The sequence below is a fragment of the Rhipicephalus microplus genome, chromosome X (assembly GCF_043290135.1).
Source record: "Rhipicephalus microplus isolate Deutch F79 chromosome X, USDA_Rmic, whole genome shotgun sequence".
Lineage (NCBI taxonomy): Eukaryota > Metazoa > Arthropoda > Arachnida > Ixodida > Ixodidae > Rhipicephalus > Rhipicephalus microplus.
The window spans coordinates 179,966,245-179,985,171 of NC_134710.1; the positions used below are offsets into that span (position 1 = coordinate 179,966,245).

The window sequence follows — 18,927 nt, forward strand, 5'->3', positions numbered from 1 at the left end:
TAAAATAGTTTGGTCAGCTTGCTCTACTTGTGCAACGCTGAAGCCATAAAGAACTTGTAATAAACTAGCTTCTTGCAGCTTCTGAAGTTGGTCGTCTACTGATCTGCTAGGTCTGCTTCGAAGTGAAGACCGCGTCAGCACTGTGGTAATTTCCATAATACTAGTTGACTAAAGCTTAATGACCGTTACACTGGACTGTTTTGTCTTCATTGATGATGTTTCAATTCAAAGGCAGTTATCTTGGGTGCAATTGGCAAGCTCATGATAATTACAGAGCTATAAAACGTAATCATAATAAGCACGATCTTAATTATTATCGTATTAGTAAGGGCTAACTAACACCATTTTACTTTTCGTGCATAAAATTATTGTTTCTTAGTTAGCGTGGTTTATTTATCTTATATATCAACCAGCATGCTTTAGTTTACACGGTTCTAGCTTTACATGGCTACATAAGCATAGTCCTATTTAGCCTTGGTGTATTTTACCTCGACCTTACCATGACTTGGCATTATTAGCTTAGTCATAGTGTGCCCTGGCTTAACTAGCATAGTATACTGCCCAGCCAAATAGCTAATAAGCTGGACGCATTGGCTTGTGTGCTAGCAGACGATGAAGACGACGAAGTGGGCTTGCACTGGCCGAGCAGCACGTTAGATTGTGCAGGCCGACTACAATGATTAACATATGGTTTCGGGTTTAGCTGCGATCGATGTTGTAAAACACTCGGCCAAAACTAATATCAGAAGCCATTGTGCTGATTGTTTTAAAACAGACTCAGTGCAGACATTGAACCTTCAAAATAATTTGAACACCCCATGCCATCAAAAAATATCACGAAAACTTTCTGACACCTGCCCCGCCATGGTGGTATAGTGGCTAAGTACTCGGCTGCTGACCCGCAGGTCACGGGATCAAATCCCGGCCACGGAAGCTGAATTTTTGACGGAGGGGAAAATGGTGTAGGCCCGTGTGCTCAAATTTGGATGCACATTAAAGAACCCCAGGGGGTCAACATTTTCGGAGCCTTCCGCTATGGCATCTCTCATACACATATGGGCGTTTTGGGACGTTAAACCTCACACATGATCTTCAAGTTTCTGACACCTTTATTGTATGGGTGTACTTCTGCATTCAATGGAATGACAAACAAATGAAAGAAGATGCCTTTGGTTTGAAAACATCGTCCAACTTTGTCGACCGTCCTTGACGCAATGGCTGGTTCCATCGTAACTAATTAAAAGCAGTGCGCAGAGGGGTGGATTTGAATGTTTCGAACTTTTGGCTCTTCAAAAAGGGGGTGTTGCCAGAGCTCGGAAAGATCTATAGCTTTTGCTAAACTCGGGCGAAACTCGGCCGATATTGCATAGCATCCCTGCAGTGGTCGTGCTGACACTGTCGTGCCAACAACAATGTTTGTTTGGCTTGTCGTTGCTGCAAGTGTTAGACATCGCGAGTAAACTCGGCGGCTAGGTTTGCAGGATCAGCCCGCCACCTGCGCTTGCATTCCCGTTGGTGAAATAGCCCGGCTTGTGAGGCTGACGGATCATCGGTACAAAGTTGCTGCCGGCACTCGGCCTTCCGGGCCTGTTTTTGTGCCCAGATTGTGCCATCGGCCCGACGAATCCAAGCTCGCTTACGTTTCTACTGTTAGCAATCTTCTAGAGTTGTCCATCGCTTACCCATGTGAAAGGTTTCAGTAGAAACCGATGTGCGTGTGCTCGGCGCCCCGACGGCAACTGGATGGACGTCGTTACTCACAACACAGCCAATGACGTGCGTACTATAGGTTACGACACTAAGAAGGGCATAACAGAAGATGCAGTCAGTGGAGACTGCTCGTGACACTGATACCAAACATTTTTTAGTTTCTGCTAGCCATATACAGTTTTCGCTGTAAAAAATGTGGAGTGAAACAAAAATGCCTTATTTCGGATACCTTTTTTGTGCATTAAGAGTTCAGTCTCGGCAGGCGGCAATTTATCTTTTCTTCTATTATTATCCACATACCTAAAAAGTACTAATATTATCACGAAATAAATATTCTGCCCTAATTGAATAAACATTATCAAAAAGTAAAAAAAGGAAAGAAACCCAAAGAAGTTTTTTGTTGTGGTTTTCTGAGATTTGTTGTCTGTTTGCATGACATGGTGTACTATCGAGCACACTTTCCACTAGAAAACTGAAACAGGAAACCAGTGCGCACATTTAATTCATTTGCTCTATTGCCCAAACCATTCTCTCTTGGTATATACTATAAGTAACCGTAATGTTGCACCCAGGTATAGAACTTATTTTTGAATAAACCTTGTTTTTATTATTTTTTTAATTGATAATTTTTAGCACACGCAAAACAAGCAGGAAGCTACATTAATAAAAAGAAATTTAGCAGGGTAAACTTGTTGAACGGCTTCGTTTTCAGAGTTTCTCCTGCTTTGAACCAGTACTGCCGCTCCTTCGTGGGTCAAATGGAAATCCGAAGTCTAGAGTGATATTTTTGCAAAGGTACTCTGCTGTGTTCGCGCAAATGGTCACTCGTCAAGCATGGCAGTGAACGCGAGCCTCCGAAAGTGGCCGCCAGAACATTGAAGAAAGGCACAGTCAGCGGGAATTATTGATTCAGCTAAATAGATCGCTTTGCATGAAACGCCACAACAAAAAAGTGCACGCAATCCTCGACTGCGAATAAAAGCGAGAACACCTTTTGGAGGTGGGAAGCCTCTCTTTGAACACATCGTGCCCCGGAGCCAATGGGGCGAACGGAAAGAGCAAGATGCCTCAGCTACCTAAGTCCACTCGCCGTATTTGCGAAAATTTTGAGCATGAATAGCTCAAGAAAACAAAAAACAAAAAGAAGCTATTGGTACAAACCAGCCCTATCCCAGAGCCGCCATAGGGGATCTGTCTAACAGGCGCTACGCATTGAGCCTTGTCGGAACGTCACATACCCGACGTGGCAACACCTCCCCTCACTTACCCGAACTCAGCGTTGTAATGTTTGTCCTCCAGCCTCCCTCGCACCAATCTGAATCAAGAGCAAACTCTAGCCCGGTAGCTCCGGGTACAAGGTGTTTGCATTATTCATCGCTCATTTCGAAGCGGGGTTCACTCGGAGCTGCAGTTGGGCAATTGCTGGACCATTTCCGATAACTTCTCGGGCGCTGCTTGGCGAAGGTGCGGGATGCCAGCGCTCCGGGTTTTGCGGGGTCTCGAGAGTAGGCCCGAGGGCAGAACGCGGATTACGCATTAGCAGCGGGTGACCCCTTAGGATTAAAGAGCTATAATCCGTGGAACAGCTCCAGAGACACCAACGGGGATCGCGAACCCCCTCAGTATCGGGTCTATCAGGCTGCCAGCAGATGACACCAATTTCAAGAAGGAGGCTGAGGGTCACCGATAATACGGGAGCCAGGGCGTCCTTTGCTTTGGCTAGCATTGCTTTTCTGTTCACCCGAAGCTTCTAGCTTGTAGCATAGCATTTATTCGTGTTCAGAAGTGCTTTTTTGGAAAGCCGGCAATTCTCTGTAAACTACTTGTGTTTCAGAGCTTGAAACGTAAAGCGGATTGGCAGCTTATATATATATATATATATATATATATATATATATATATATATATATATATATATATATATATATATATATATATATATATATATATATATATATATATATATATATATATATATATATATATATATATAGGTGTGTTCTGTGTTACTATACTTTGCCCCGCCGCGGTGGTCTAGTGGCTAAGGTACTCGGCTGCTGACCCGCAGGTCGCGGGTTCAAATCTCGGCTGCGGCGGCTGCATTTCCGATGGAGGCGGAAATGTTGTAGGCCTGTGTGCTCAGATTTGGGTGCACGTTAAAGAACCCCAGGTGGTCGAAATTTCCGGAGTCCTCCACTACGGCGTCTCTCATAATCAAATGGTGGTTTTGGGACGTAAAACCCCACATATCAATCAATCAATCATGTGTTACTAGACTTAGGAAGGCTATAGGCAACGCGGAAGGAGGAGAAACTTGTCGCTCTATTGGAAGTGTGCATGCGTAACGAAGAAGGGAAACAGAAATCACTTATAAGGTGATGAAATTTCTGTAAGAACATAGTTCCATGCTGACTAGCCCTACAGCGGAAATGATCAAATCACTGAAGTAGCCGGACAGAAAGCAGATTCCTGGCGAACGCGGGTAGTGAATCCGGCAGTAAAAAAAAAGGCTCGCTGAAGCAATATAGCAGTTCGCCTGCAGGGCAGCCAATAGCAGGTTCTTCCGGTTAGCTTAAGAGACCATTATCTTAGTTGACTATCAGTAGTATAGGGTAGCACCAGCCGGATGCACAATCAATCATCAAATGATGACGTTCCTACAGGTCATCTGCATGATATTACATCTCGCGAAAATTTGTGATGTCATTATGATACTGCTAGGTCGTCATATAGCATAACCTCAAATGATGGCGCCATCTCATTGTTTTGGCGAATAGATATCTGTTGCGGCGTGTCAAGCCCATGAAAAGAATTTCAGCGGGATCGACAGCGCGTTTTTGTGGCTTTTTTAGGGGTATTTAGCCTAAAAGTTAAAAATACGAGGACACCACCAAGATGAAGTGTTCACTAAAAGCGCACCTCTTCCTCGAACGGTTACAGCGGCGTGCTCGTGGCTACTCCCATACGAAAGCTATTTAGGTCGTTTATGTTCTACATCTAAGACTAATTTTTTTCCTGCAGTCGACAATCTGTATATTCGAAATGTTAAGAGCACAATGCCGAGAACAATAATCTGTAAGGACGAAACGTTAAGAACGTGCATCACGCCTCAAACGCATCAATGGATGTATACATTCCCCCGACGTTGCAATTTGGCGCGAGCGTCTGCCGCAAGCTATATCAGCGCCTTCTAACGCCTGACAACAGCGAACACCGATAATACATGCGAACAAAGAGAGCACGCTGTTAGCTATGGTAGTGCAAGAACCGTAGGAACGGCTCCTCTATTTATTTCAATGCCAGTGCAAACGCGCGCTTCTCCAAGGGAGCCGTCGGTCCGCCTTAGTTCAGGAAGTGGGCGTGATGCGACGCTACATGACGGGTAGCGCTGCTTGCGTCATGCGTACTTCGGAGCCCTTTCCCCCGGAGATGCGATAGACGTGTTTCCCACTCCAATATCATACGTCTGTCAGATTTGTTCATTCGTGCTCCTTCTTTGTGGCTTGAAGTAATGCCGCCGCCGCATCACCATGTGGCGATTGCAGTAGCGCTTTCCCATTGGTTGTCCGCATAGCGCCACGAACAGTGATAACCCTATCTCAAAACACCGTATCTGTCACAAAGCCAGCGTGACCGCTAATGTTGTGAACACGAGGAATGAAAGGCGCCGCCCCACGGACCTATACACAAGTGAACAAAAAATTACTTCGTATGATTTCTGTCGTCAGACTCTCCACAAGGGCTTCTCTCGCCCATGTCCTCAAAGCAAACGCGAAGGCTAGGCGATGGGCGAAAGCCCGAAAGGGCTACAGGAGATCGTGGTCAACGGGTGGATCGGGTGCATCTGGCTGGCGTTTACAAAATAGAAGAGACGTCAACCCTACCATTGTTATCAGAGGTGACCCATCGTGCAATGCCCCAAATAACTAGACCACTCAGCTGCAGGCATATATAATTGCGGCTTACCATTCTTTCGAGGAGAAAAAAAAAGTCTCGACTGCTTATAAACTCCTGTTCCTATGTTCTCTTTTTATTTCTTTTTGCCCACACCACAGGCGCACGTATTATATATATATATATATATATATATATATATATATATATATATATATATATATATATATATATATATATATATATATATATATATATATATATCAGAAAAGATCAGATAAGGAAGACCACAACGTTGGATACCAAGCAAAGAGTCAGGTAACAAAAGATAGCGAATGGTTCTACGCAGAAAGTTCCAATATTGAGCAGTCAAAGTAAAAGACACTTTGAACGCACCTGTAGCCACCATGAGTGAGCTTTCGATATTAGAATCGTGAAACCTTCTACAGGAAGGTGCTGCAATGAAGTCGAAGATGGTGTTTAATAACAATATTGGAAGAAAGGTTGGCCTGGCAAACGTTCCTCTTAAAATTTTATGTGTGCTGAAGGATGGAGAGTAACTGAAATTTATTAAAGTGTGTAACACAAAATCTATGCGGCGAGGTTGTTCAGATGTAACATGGAAAGTCTATATGAAAGCATTTTAAAGTCAAGGTACAGCGAAGAAAGCGAAGAAACAATGTTTCTTCGTGAACAATCTCTAACTTTGCATCGACAGATCTCCACGCCATACAAGCACACGCCAAAATTGAGCATAGCTTTGTAATTTGTAAGTTTGTCTTGCTGGACTTCAGAAATTTCTGCTTAACCTCCTGCCTTTCCGCATCACATCTCTTTCTCTCTCTGCTTAACCAAAACAATGCTATCTTCGTTGTATATAAAATAATGTTGATTGTCACATAAAATCCTACGTATTTATACGCAGACACGTTTTACAAAAAAAAATAAAAAAACACTCGAATGTGAGCATAACGGAACGTGTACAAAGCAAATGCTGCATACACGGTTTTTCTGACATGCAAATTTGCTTAACCCATTTTACTCCTCCGGGCAGAGAGAGCTTGATGTGGAAAATAAAATATAATTTTTCTCAAGCACATCACTCGCAATGTTCATTGACAGAACCATCAGGAAGAGCCTTTTTCAAGCAATGCGAGAACGGCCAGCGAGTGCGCGGAGCGCTGTGAAAAAGGTGTGCTCACCGATAGAGACGGCTGTTAGGTCATCTGCTGCTCGTTGGTGCCGTGGGATCGGTGGGAGGACGACGAAACGAAAAGAACTCGCCACCGCTCCTTGAATATACAACGCAAATACTGCACACATCTCTGCACATTATTTGCGAAAGGAATGACGCAGTGCAGTGTAGGCACTACCGAATGGATACGCGTTGGACGTAGCTGTTAAGCAGTATAAGTGTGGTCATGGGTGAATCGACCAAATTTTGATAAAAAATATGAGCTGGAACCACACATTCATATTGATTACAAAAATTATTTGTAATTTATTGATATGAAAGAGACGCATCAAATTAACAGACATATCTTTGCGCTTGACAATTCACTGACATGAGCGGTGTTGCACTTGCCAACTGCATTTAGCCGCTGACCTTTATTAGCCGATGACCTTTACTAGGTAACCTCGTGTATGTGCCGTGTACGGCTGTACATATCAACCGGGTGGTCACAGGTGAGGCCACATGTAAGAACCCGACCAGCGTTTGTAAAATATAAAATTGGCAGATGCGACGTATAGTGGGAATCGATTATATGCGAAGCACAAATGAGGAAGCTTTATATGTCGCTTTAAAATCAATACAACGTTATGAGGTGGACGTAAATTATGCCGTACATGACTTTCATGTCATGATTATTATGTTTTGATGTATCATTTACCTTAAACGTTTATTCGCTACACGTGATACCAAATTTGGTATAAGTGGAGCTGGCGAAACGGCCACGAGCACGCTGTGAGCGCAGCATGTAGTCATGTTTTATATGACACGCTTGTCATGATTATCATGTTTGGACGTGTCATTTACCTTCGTTGTCTGTTCACGCCACGTGATACCGAATTTGGTATATGTAGAGCGAGCGAAAGAACCGCAAGCACATCGTGAGCGTGGTAGGTAGTCATGATTTACATGAAACGCATGTCATCATTGTAATGTTTGGTCCGGTCAGTTACCTTCGTCGTCCACTAACGTCACGTAATACCAAATTTGGTATATGCAGAGCGAGCAAAACAGCCGTGCGCACTGTATGAGCGTAGCATGTAGTCATGTTTTACATGACAAGCATTTCATGATTATCATGTTTGGATGTGTTACTTATCTTCGTCTTCTGTTCAAGACAAGTGATACGAAATTTGGTATATGTGAAGCTAGCGAAACGACTGCAAGCGCATCGTGAGCGTGGTAGGTAGTCATATTACTTACATGACATGCATATTATGATTATCGTGTTTGCACCAGTCACATACCTCCGTCATTGATTCACATCCAATAATACTATATTTTATTATTTTTATTTATTTACAGAATGCTGCCGGCCCATTTAAGGACCCCAGCAGGAGGGGCAAGATTGTAGCATTGCACACAGGTGTAAAACAGCAAGAATAATAAAAAGATACATCATATACAAAAGATACAAAAAGATATATCATAGGTCATGCTTAAATACGCTCAAGTGCCTCTGCAGAGCCGGTTAACGATTGAGATAGGCAGTTCCAGTCATTTATGGTTCGAGGAAAGAACGAGTATTTGAAAATGTTTGTTCTGGCGAAATACGGTGGTAATGAATGAGTTTGTCGATGCTGGGTTTGTTTTGTCGTAAATGGTTTCAGATACAAATCACGGTTTACTGACAACTTGTTGTTATTCAAAAGAAAAATAAATTTGAGCCAATATTTGGCTTATGTGAAGCTAGCGAAGTGACCGTGAGCGCACCATGGGTGATGACCTGTAATCACGACTTACATGACATGCATTTCGTGATTTTCACGTTAGTGTCTGTCACTTATATTCCCCATGCAGTCATGTCATACCATGCCATTTTTGCAGCATGTCATGTGAACGGAACCACCGCAAGATCATCAAGACCAAGATATGTAAATCATGACATTCATGACCTCCATGTCATGATTTCATGTTATTACTAGTCACTGATGCTCATCATACAGTCAAATTATGCCACACAAATTTTGGCATCGATACCAATATTGAAACGGCCAGAAGAGCTAAAAGTCGTAGGCGGCTAGACAGACAGACAGACAGACAGACAGACAGACAGACAGACAGACAGACAGACAGACAGACAGACAGACAGACAGATAGACAGATAGATAGATAGATAGATAGATAGATAGATAGATAGATAGATAGATAGATAGATAGATAGATAGATAGATAGATAGATATAATCAAAGTCGTCGACGTTCGTTACGAAATGATTCTTATTTATTATCTGCAGTTAGTGCCAACAAATGGTTATGAAGCTTTTATTTCGTTACCCGCACTATGAATGGCTGCCAAGTTGTCTAATCAATGTCTCTTGATTTGCTGAATGCCGAATGTACTAGGTCGTGCAATCTTTAAGTATCAGAACCTCACATTGAGCTTGTCAACAGCGTCGGTGAGAGTTGATTCCGGATGAATCAACGATTCCCGAATTGTATACTGACCGTCCATGGCATTCATTTAGGAAACCAAGTTGTATAAGTTCTACACGAAAGTACTTTATGCCGGTGTCCCCGAAGAACGCAAGACAACATACTCCTACATGAAGCGTGTTATACCGACTGAGATACCGTGGCATATGCAAGGTACTCTATACAAACCAGGTTAACAAACCAGTTCGAGTTGGGTAGCAGCAACTAATATAGTAAGCGATGCAGAAAAGCAACAATGTGGACGGTCGGTTGTCGAGCCTTGGTGGAGCAACAAGAGGCCAGCTGGGCGGGTAACACTTGTGCGCGTTCGGCTCAAGCTACGAACTTGTGCCTCCTGTGCTTGCTGAAGCGAAAAAGTTGAAGCGTGATGCCCACGCGCTCAGCGCGGCGACTCCTGCAGCGTACACTTTTCCCGTGAGTGCTGGCACAGCCATTTGTGGCACTTGTGTGCTTTCACTTCAGTTTATTGTTCATAATCTGGTTACAAATGGGAATTATTTAGAATTCTGAATGGTGTTGAGTAAACGACCAGTAATTGGTATGCCTCAAGAAGAGTACAAAGACCCAAAGAGGAAGCCTTGAGGTGCACCGCATGCTGCATCAGCAGGAGGCAGAAGTTCGTAGGCGAGTTCCTACCTTGACCATAACTTGTTTTCATGTGAAGGTGACGATTCTGTTAAAAATGTTTCGTTCAGCGACAAGACGTCTTTAGTGTCACAATACAGGTCCCCTAAGTAAGGGGTTTCTACTGTGAAGGCGGACTCGGCTCTTGACCTGGATGTCGTGGGTCCGATCCCTACCGCCGAGGTCGCTTTTCGGTGGAAGCGAAATGGTAGAGGCCCGTGTACGGTCCGACGTCAGTGCACGTTAACGAGATGGTCGAAATTTTCCGACCCCTCCACTACGGCATCTCTCGTAATCATATGGTGTTTTGTGAGATAAAGCCCTACATATTAATACTGTGAAGACGTATTGAAAGCGTTCAATTCTATGGCCATTTGTTTTGGATACCTAGTGAGTACCGGTTCATGGTGGTGACTCGATAATAACGGGGATCGCCTGCTGACCCGAAGGTCACGTGTATGAACCAGGCAGTCGCAACTTTGAGGGAGGCAACAATGCCGGTGAACTTCAGATGCACCATAAAGAACCCCAGGGCTGGTGCTCACGCGGTACTTTTAAAAATCTGGTAAGTCTTATACCTTTCTTTGCGTATTTTGTAGTGAATCGTGCCGAAAGTGGCAACAGATTTTCCACTTGTGGGCTTTTTCATCAATATGGTGTCGAACAATGTGCACCCCGTTTTCAGTTGGAAAGGGTTGGCGAGAGAGCGGGAAATCTTTGAAAGACCAGGACTGCGTTGTTTCGCTATCGGTCAAACTTCTTAATTTTTTACTGAAACTGTCACCGCTCTGCATCGTTAAATAAGGTAAGGCGAACACCCACTGGCACGGGACTAGAAAACCCGAAAACGGAAAACGCAAACACTGACTATAAAGGGAATGGTCCCACTGTTGCAGGCAGACCCAAAATTTATCATTACACACACACACACACACACACACACACACACACACACACACACACACACACACACACACACACACACACGCACACACACGCACGCACGCGCACGCGCGCACGCAAACACACACGCATGCACGCACGCACGCACGCACGCAAACACACACGCATGCACGCGCACACACACGCACATGCACGCACACACACACACACATATAAATACACGCACACACACACTCACACACACACACACACACACACACACACACACACACACACACACACACACACACACACACACACACACACACACACACACATATATATATATATATATATATATATATATATATATATATATATATATATATATATATATATATATATATATATATGTGTGTGTGTGTGTGTGTGTAGTAATAGTAATAGTAGGTGTAGTAGTAGTAGTAGTAGTAGTTGTAGTAGTAGTAGTACAGTGCAGCAGTACAGTGTACTAGAATATGGGGTAGTGTGTTCAGGCACCCTCTCTCGCCATGCATCGCGTGAAGCGGCGCATGTGAACAAAAAACAAAAACGAGCTCTCAAAGCGGCGCTAACATAGCATGGGCTGGCAGGATTGTCAGCTCCGCGCCACTCTGCCTTCTGGGATGCTGTTCGTGACCTGTTGCTTGTGTTCGCGCTTGCTTAGCGAAAGTGTTTCGCTACGCGCGACAGTGAGGCAATGCCGAGTCATCGGCGGCAACGACACTGCATTGTGCCTAGGTGTGAAACAAGATATATCATTGGAAAAAAGGTGAGCAGCCGTCACTTTTCGCTGCACCCAACGACGAAGCGCGGAGGAAGGTTTGGGAATAGAATTTGCGTCGATAGGATGAAACCTTGAACGAAAGCTACACTGCATGTGAACTGCACTTTGAGCCTTCATGTGTTTCGGAGACTACGTGCACGTTATGAACGGCGAAAAAGTTCGCGTACCACGTAGGAGACCAGAGCTAACGCTGGACGCCGTGCCGACGTTACTGCCCAATGCTCCAAGCTACTTATCGAAGAAAGCGCCGCATCCAAGACCTCCGAGAAAGCGGAAGAACTCGGCGGTCGAATCTACCATCTCCAAGAAAACTGCAGCACCTTGTGTTGACGGTAAGGTTCAGGTTCATCGATGGACCTTCCTGCTGGCGAACACTACTGCAGGGACGGAAGCTTCACTGGAACGCTTACTCGAGCTTTGTTTACCTTCAAGTTATATGAGCTTGATCGCACTGCATCTCGTGTCAAAGAGAGTGGTAATTTACGTGCTGCCACGACTTATCAACCAGTCTTGAGAGGCAAAACAGAAAAAAACTGCACGCAAAAATCAGCCAGTGTTCGTAAAGGTGCCACCGTGATGAAGTGATCGTGAACTGATAATTCCCCGGAATGGTGACGAATTTATCGGTGCTACTGCTCACTGCAGTATGCGTGCTAGTAAATAAAGGGTTTCTCCTTACAGTCTGACAGTGGTGTCAAGTGATGTTTCCTTTTGACTGTACAGTGCAATATCCTGGCCACCGCAGCAGTATTTCGGCGGGCGCGTAGTCGTTTAAGGACCCAAGATTGTCAAAATTATTCCTTGAGTCTTCAGCTACGGCATGCATCTCAATCAAATGGCAGTTTTGTCACTTTAGCCACCTATATAATCACAATTGCATGATGCTACTATCGACAAGAATTGTGCCGCGCACGTAACGAAGTCGAAGCTGTCGCAGTGTCCAGACAACGACTCGATAATGCAGTAATATAACAAGAAACTTTCGGGTTTATAGATGCTCCTTCGATACCTCAATCTTCTTCATTTTTTATTCGCTCACCAACGTAGCTTTAAAAACTGCAGGCAGTTTTCCCAGGGATGACTGCTTCGCCGTCGTTTGTTAATACCTGCATGCGGACCGTGCGTTGCAGCTTTGACATTTCGTTTTGTTTTGAATGCAGTACGAACACACCCATTCAGAAAGCTTTTCGCGGACGTGTCAGCAATTAAACACAAGAGTATTAAGCACGACGTATGCAAGCACAGGTCGCGGGATTTAATCCCGGCAGCAGCGACTGCATTTTAGATGGAGGCGAAAATACTGTAGCCCGTACTCATATTTTGGGTGCATGTTAAAGAACCCCGGATGATCGAATTTCCGAAGCATTCCTCTACGGCGTCTCTCATAATCATATGGTGGTTTTCGGACGTGAAGCCGTAGCTAATACTAATATCAAAGCACAGAAGTGCATGAGAAGCAATGCGTAAGGTGACAGCCCATGCTAATGTGGCGCCATCTCGTGGCTGTCGATACCAACTGCGGCAGCCATGGCTCCTCCCTGAACACACTACCCCATATTCTACTACACTATAGCAGCAGTTAGGTCCTAGCTAAGAGTAAATCCCGCGTGTATTTTACGATTGTTTTCGATTTGGAGCTCCTTGCTTACGTGAGGAGCTTAAATCAGTTCGCGGACCACGTGCAATGGACGGTTATCACTGGGAAAATACAGAAGCTGGTAAGGATGCCTTTCAACGCCCGGAGTGTCCACAGTCGCATGGAGCTGCTCGTGAAATCTAGGCTTGTCTCATGTCTTGACTCGTGTCAACTATAGTTGGCTATTGTAGTTTATTGCTTAGTCGCTAGGTGGCGCCAAGGAGCACTTCAAGACGAAGGTGTTGATGTTTAGGCACCGTTGTGTCCGTTGTCGCGTACGCTAAACTAATACTGTAGGAAGCAGCCTCAACTGTATTGTTCGTATAGCGCGCTAGCCGTTGCGCACGTACCGCCTTGCGCGCGCTAAACTAAAGCTCTGTATCAATGGCACACGTGGAGCTATCAGGCGTTCTTAAACGTGGTTGAGAGCAGGTAGGTGAGGGGGCTCGGAAGAATATCGGTACCCGTACGTACCACTCATGGTAGGAACTTGTAACGTGCTGCAGTGCCTAAGAAGCGACGAAAAGGAAGTGGACGTAGTCGGAAAGAGACGAGAGCTTGGGCCATCGAAAACCGACGCCTTGAGTGGCGGCGCGTAAGCAGACAGGTGAGGGGGCTTGGGAGGATATCGGTGCACGTGCGCACGTGACATTCGTCGAATGAACTTGACACGTGCTGCCGGGCCTACGAAACTACGCGAATGAAGTAGACGTAGTCGCGAGGAGGTGAGAGCGTGGGCCATGGAAAACTTACGCCTTGGGCGGCGGCGCGCTATCTAGTGAGCATCGTTGCATTCATCAGAGAGGTGACCGGAACAGCGACCCGAGAACACTGGCAACGCTGGTGTACACACCAGCAGCCGCCGGACAAGGTGCAAATTTTAGGAGCAAGTTCCTAAAAGTTGGAAGCCGATGTTGCTTTTTCAGTCTTTCCAGTCAAAGCTGGTGAAAGGGAGCGTCATAAATTTCTTTCACTAATAGCCTCAACCAAATCCTGTGTTCAGACCACGTGGCGCAGTTTTTAGGCGAATCCTAGCCGTCTTTCGTGTGCTGCTTGTCCTGCAAGCTTCTGCCTGCTACGGCGTAAAAGCTTAACATAAAAAGTCATAGTTTCGCCGAAAATGCGAAGGAATGAATGTGATATCAACATATTATCCGAATGTTTTCGAAGCAAGGCTGGCATTTTCGCAGCAATAATATTTGTAGCAAACGTGCGCTTGTTAAGTAACCAAGTTTCTTTCGATGTGGTCACAGCAGATGACCACAACAAAGCTCGTGCGTAGTGACGGCGTTGATGAGAAGCACCAAAGAGCATAAAATGTGAATGAAGATGTGTCAACAACAACAACTCCCCGGGAGCAGCGCATACTGGTGCTAAGGGCTATACGTTGTTTGTCACCGCTGGGGGCAGTTTATGTGTAGAGCGCATCTATATGTGGACGGCCGCTCCAGGTACACCGTTTTTTCGTGTTGAGAGCGGAGCCAGTAGAAGCTCCTGCCTGCAGTGGAGGCAAGATCCGTGCGCTGATTGTTGCTAACTTAGTGCGGCAGCCACAACCGTCCCCCCTTGATCGCTCGCGAGATACGCACGTGTGCAGAAGACCCCGGCCTGAAAGACGGTGTTCACTCTGCAGAAAGAGGAGGCTAGCTATCCTTCCCCGTATATATATATATATATATATATATATAAGGAAAGAAGTGTATACTTAAGGGCTCGTTTTTCTGTGTTTTTACACAATAATAATGAGATCTAACAGACAATAATACCAAAGAAAGTGTAGGGGAAGATGTTAGACCGAATTGTAATGAAAATATTAAGAAAAGTGGGTGGAAAGATAACTTGCCGTGGGCAGGATCCGAACCTGCGACCTTCGAATGACGCGCTCGATGCTCTACCACTGAGCTACCACGACAGCTATCCCCCCAGCCACTTTATGGGGTTTATATGTGAATTTAACATGGGAGTGTCAGTCTGCGCCACCAGTAGCCATGGCGGCGAGTGTAGCACACTCTCATGAGCCTATTTGGCGTCACGTAGCACGTGAACCTATTACGAGTGGCCTCGAATATATATATATATATATATATATATATATATATATATATATATATATATATATATATATATATATATATATATATATATATATATATATATATATATATATATATATATATATATATATATATATATATACGTGAATTGTGGCGGCGACGGCAATAACAAGATGAGACTGTTAATATAATTTATATCGCAATAATAGAAGCAAGGCCGTAACCTAAACACGTGAAGACATGCCACGATTACCTACAATAACGATGTTTCTGGACACCTCACTTTCTAAGATACCTGTGTAATGCGATCAACTGCATAACATACCAGCGGTAATCTATGCTATAAACCACAAACCCCCAATTCACCGTGGATTCCGGGTCATTGTATTCTGCTGTTGTGTGACAAAATGCATTGCTGGCAAACACGCCCGTGCCTCGGTGAGACTGAAAGATCTCGAAAATGTGTACAGGGTGATTCAGAGGCACATACAAATCTACAGTCGAGATTTTCGATACGAATGAGACTTTGATAGGCTCAAAGTACAAACCAAACATTGATGGTGGTTATCTGCTCGTGATATTATTAAAGAGAGGGAAACAAAGTGCAAAGGCAGCGAGGCTACCAAGCTTAGCTTGGTTAGATACCCTATACGAGTGGGGGGGGGGGGGGGAGGCATAACGATAGATGTGAAACTATTGAAGTGCATGCAATAGCTAAGGTGGGCACCACATGTGTATTGCCTCATATTTGGGCCTATCAAGACAAGAGATGGAAAGTATATTGATGTGCGTAATGCTTTTTGAAAGACGTACCTGTGCCGACAGCATGATGTATTTTCTGCCGACAACTCTGTCTTTTTTTATTTTTGTCGAGTTATACATTCTTCATGCATTTCTCAAATAAGAACCATTCGGAAGTCAGCCCTGTTTTCGCTGCTTCTTTTTTGCTAAAAACGCGAAGCATGCCTTTGATAACTTCAGTGACTTTGAGCATATCTATCTATCTATCTATCTATCTATCTATCTATCTATCTATCTATCTATCTATCTATCTATCTATCTATCTATCTATCTATCTATCTATCTATCTATCTATCTATCTATCTATCTACTGCCTACGACTTCGTGCTCTCGAGACCATATTGTTAATGGGATGTATACCATAATTGGTATGCCATAACATGACTGCATAACGACATGCAAGACTAGCCATATCATGAAAATAATGGCCACAATGTGTCTTGAATGGTGTGGTTTACATGCCATGGCTGTGGTGCTCCTGCGCGTGTATCCTTAACTTGATACATCATGAACGATTATGGACCAAAATTATAGACCATTTGCCCGAAGGGAACCCTGATGGGATGCGAAGCAGCAGCAGAGCACACGGCGTTAACCCAGTTGAAACGGGTGTCGACTCGGGGGCTGGAAGAATGGTTTGAAGCGAAACTTCGAGTAAACGTTTGTTTGAAAAGCAAAGACACGAGAGGTGGATTGGGTTTCTTGTGAGTTTTATGGCAGATAAACGAGCTGAAAGAGTTTTTACTTGTAGTGATGTCGAGCGTTGAGGGTGGTGGAAAGGGGGAAGCAAGAGAGAAGTGTGATGTGAGTGGGTCGAGGAGCCGGCAGCTGCAGAAGCTGCGGCAAGCGTGCTGCGGGTAAGAGAGAGTGACGTCAGAGCGCAACTGCGATGAAAGCGTGCGAGGGGAGCGTGACGTCAACGCGCATCTACGGCGTGGCCTACTTGGCACTGCTCCAACACCTTCGGCGAGGGGAACGCATTGTGGCGCGTTTGTACAAACGCACGTACGTACGGCGTTACACGGGTTAGTGAAAGAGCTGCTTCGCATCTAAAATATCTTTATTGAGACATTCTGCGTGACCAGCATAAATAGCATGTGGTAGGATTGAAATCATCACGTGCATGACCCGTATATCATGATTTACATGCCACTCTCAGAGTGTGGGGACGGCCTTTTCACTAGCTTGGTATACACCAAATTCTGTATTGCGTGATATGAGTGTATGATAAACAAAATTACTAGTGGTAATATCGAAATCATGATGTCATGTGCAACATGAGTGGCATGCCATGCTCATGGCACGCTCGCGGCCACTTCGCTTGCTTGATATACACTAGCTTTCGCACTGCGTGCCGCTACTGTAGGACGAACATAAATCACAAGTGGGGATACTGACATCATGAAAGTCATGGGCAACATGACTGGCATACCGCGCTTATGGCCTTCTCGTGGCCAGTTCAGAAGCTTGTTATACTATAAAATTCGGTATTACGTGACCTGCCTATATGACAAACATAAATGACACATCATAAAACGAAAATTACGAAATCCATGTTATATACAACATGATTTTCATGCCACGCTTATGGAGCGTTCATAGCCGTTTGGCTGACTTAGTATACAAGTTTGGCATTGCCTTACGTGACTGTATGACAAGTATAAAAGAGAAGTGGTAATATAATTATTATGACAGTGTCGTGCACAGCATGATTTACATGCCATGCTTAATGCGCTCTCGCAGCCGTTTAGCTAGCTTGATATACACCAAAACTCGTTTTGCGAGGCGTGACTGAATGACGAACATAAGTGGCAGGTGGTAACCTGAAAATCATGACATAGCTATCATGTACAACGTGATTTACATGCCGCGTTCATAGTGCACTTGCGTCTACGTTTCGTAGCTTGATATACATCGAAACTGGTTTTGCATAACGTGACTGTATGAATAATTTATATAGCAGGAGCTAACATGTAAATTATCACATGTTATGCAAAGCATGATTGGTTTTTTGTTGGCTGCTTCGCATTACATCAATTTTTGGGATGCGTGGGATCTGCTGTTTTTTATGGTTATACACTTATTGTTATATTTGTTGTGATTTAACAATTCTCTAAACGGGGATCGGAATGAGAGATAATTGTAATAAACCAATTTTTATTCCACTTTTTGCTTCTATTCATGTCCGCTTCCCGTTCTGGTGGAGATCAAGGAAAGTGCAAGCTGGTTAAGGTCCATCTTGGTAGGAAGCGCAGCAACTATTACACAGAGCACACAACACAAGCGCTTCTGTGTGTTCTGTGTAATAGTGTTCTGTGTAATAATTGCTGCGCTTCCTACCAAGATGTATTCATACCAACTGGCCCGATACAATTGTTTATTGGTCAAGGTCCTTGACATGCTTTTACTCTTTTGGTCTTTCTTCGCTATTCTTTCGTTTACTCCACTGTATTTAATTCCGTAACACCTTTCTCCCAACACTTTTGTCCCATTAGATAGCGGGTGTACGTCGACATTAAAATGCATGTCACTTAATTATGAGATTAACCTGCTCAAGCTGCAAAAAAAAAAAGAACGCCAGGCATGCGCGGAACGCTCAGTACAGTCACAGCAAAATGTGGAAGATCGACATTTCTAGAGCTTTTTAAACACTCTTTGGGCAACTACTACAAACATACTTGCTGGGTACCGACCACGCCACAAACTGACGACGATGAAGAATAGCGACTGAGGATTTTGTAATAATGGGCTATGGCATTCTATAACACACTCGTTTCGCAATTCACATTGTGTGACGCCTGGTTGTTCCGTTACTGTTCTGAAGCGCTTCATTA

General features: G+C 44.3%; 1 long non-coding RNA gene across 1 annotated transcript in view; it reads left to right on the plus strand.

The window, feature by feature from the left end:
• Positions 1-8,420, plus strand: part of LOC142775884 (uncharacterized) — a 40,895-nt gene extending 32,475 nt beyond the window's left edge. Inside the window, exon 3 of the long non-coding RNA XR_012887122.1 lies at positions 8,141-8,420. This is a non-coding gene — a long non-coding RNA (uncharacterized LOC142775884). The remainder of the gene's footprint in view (positions 1-8,140) is intronic.
• The last annotated feature ends 10,507 nt before the right edge of the window (positions 8,421-18,927 follow it).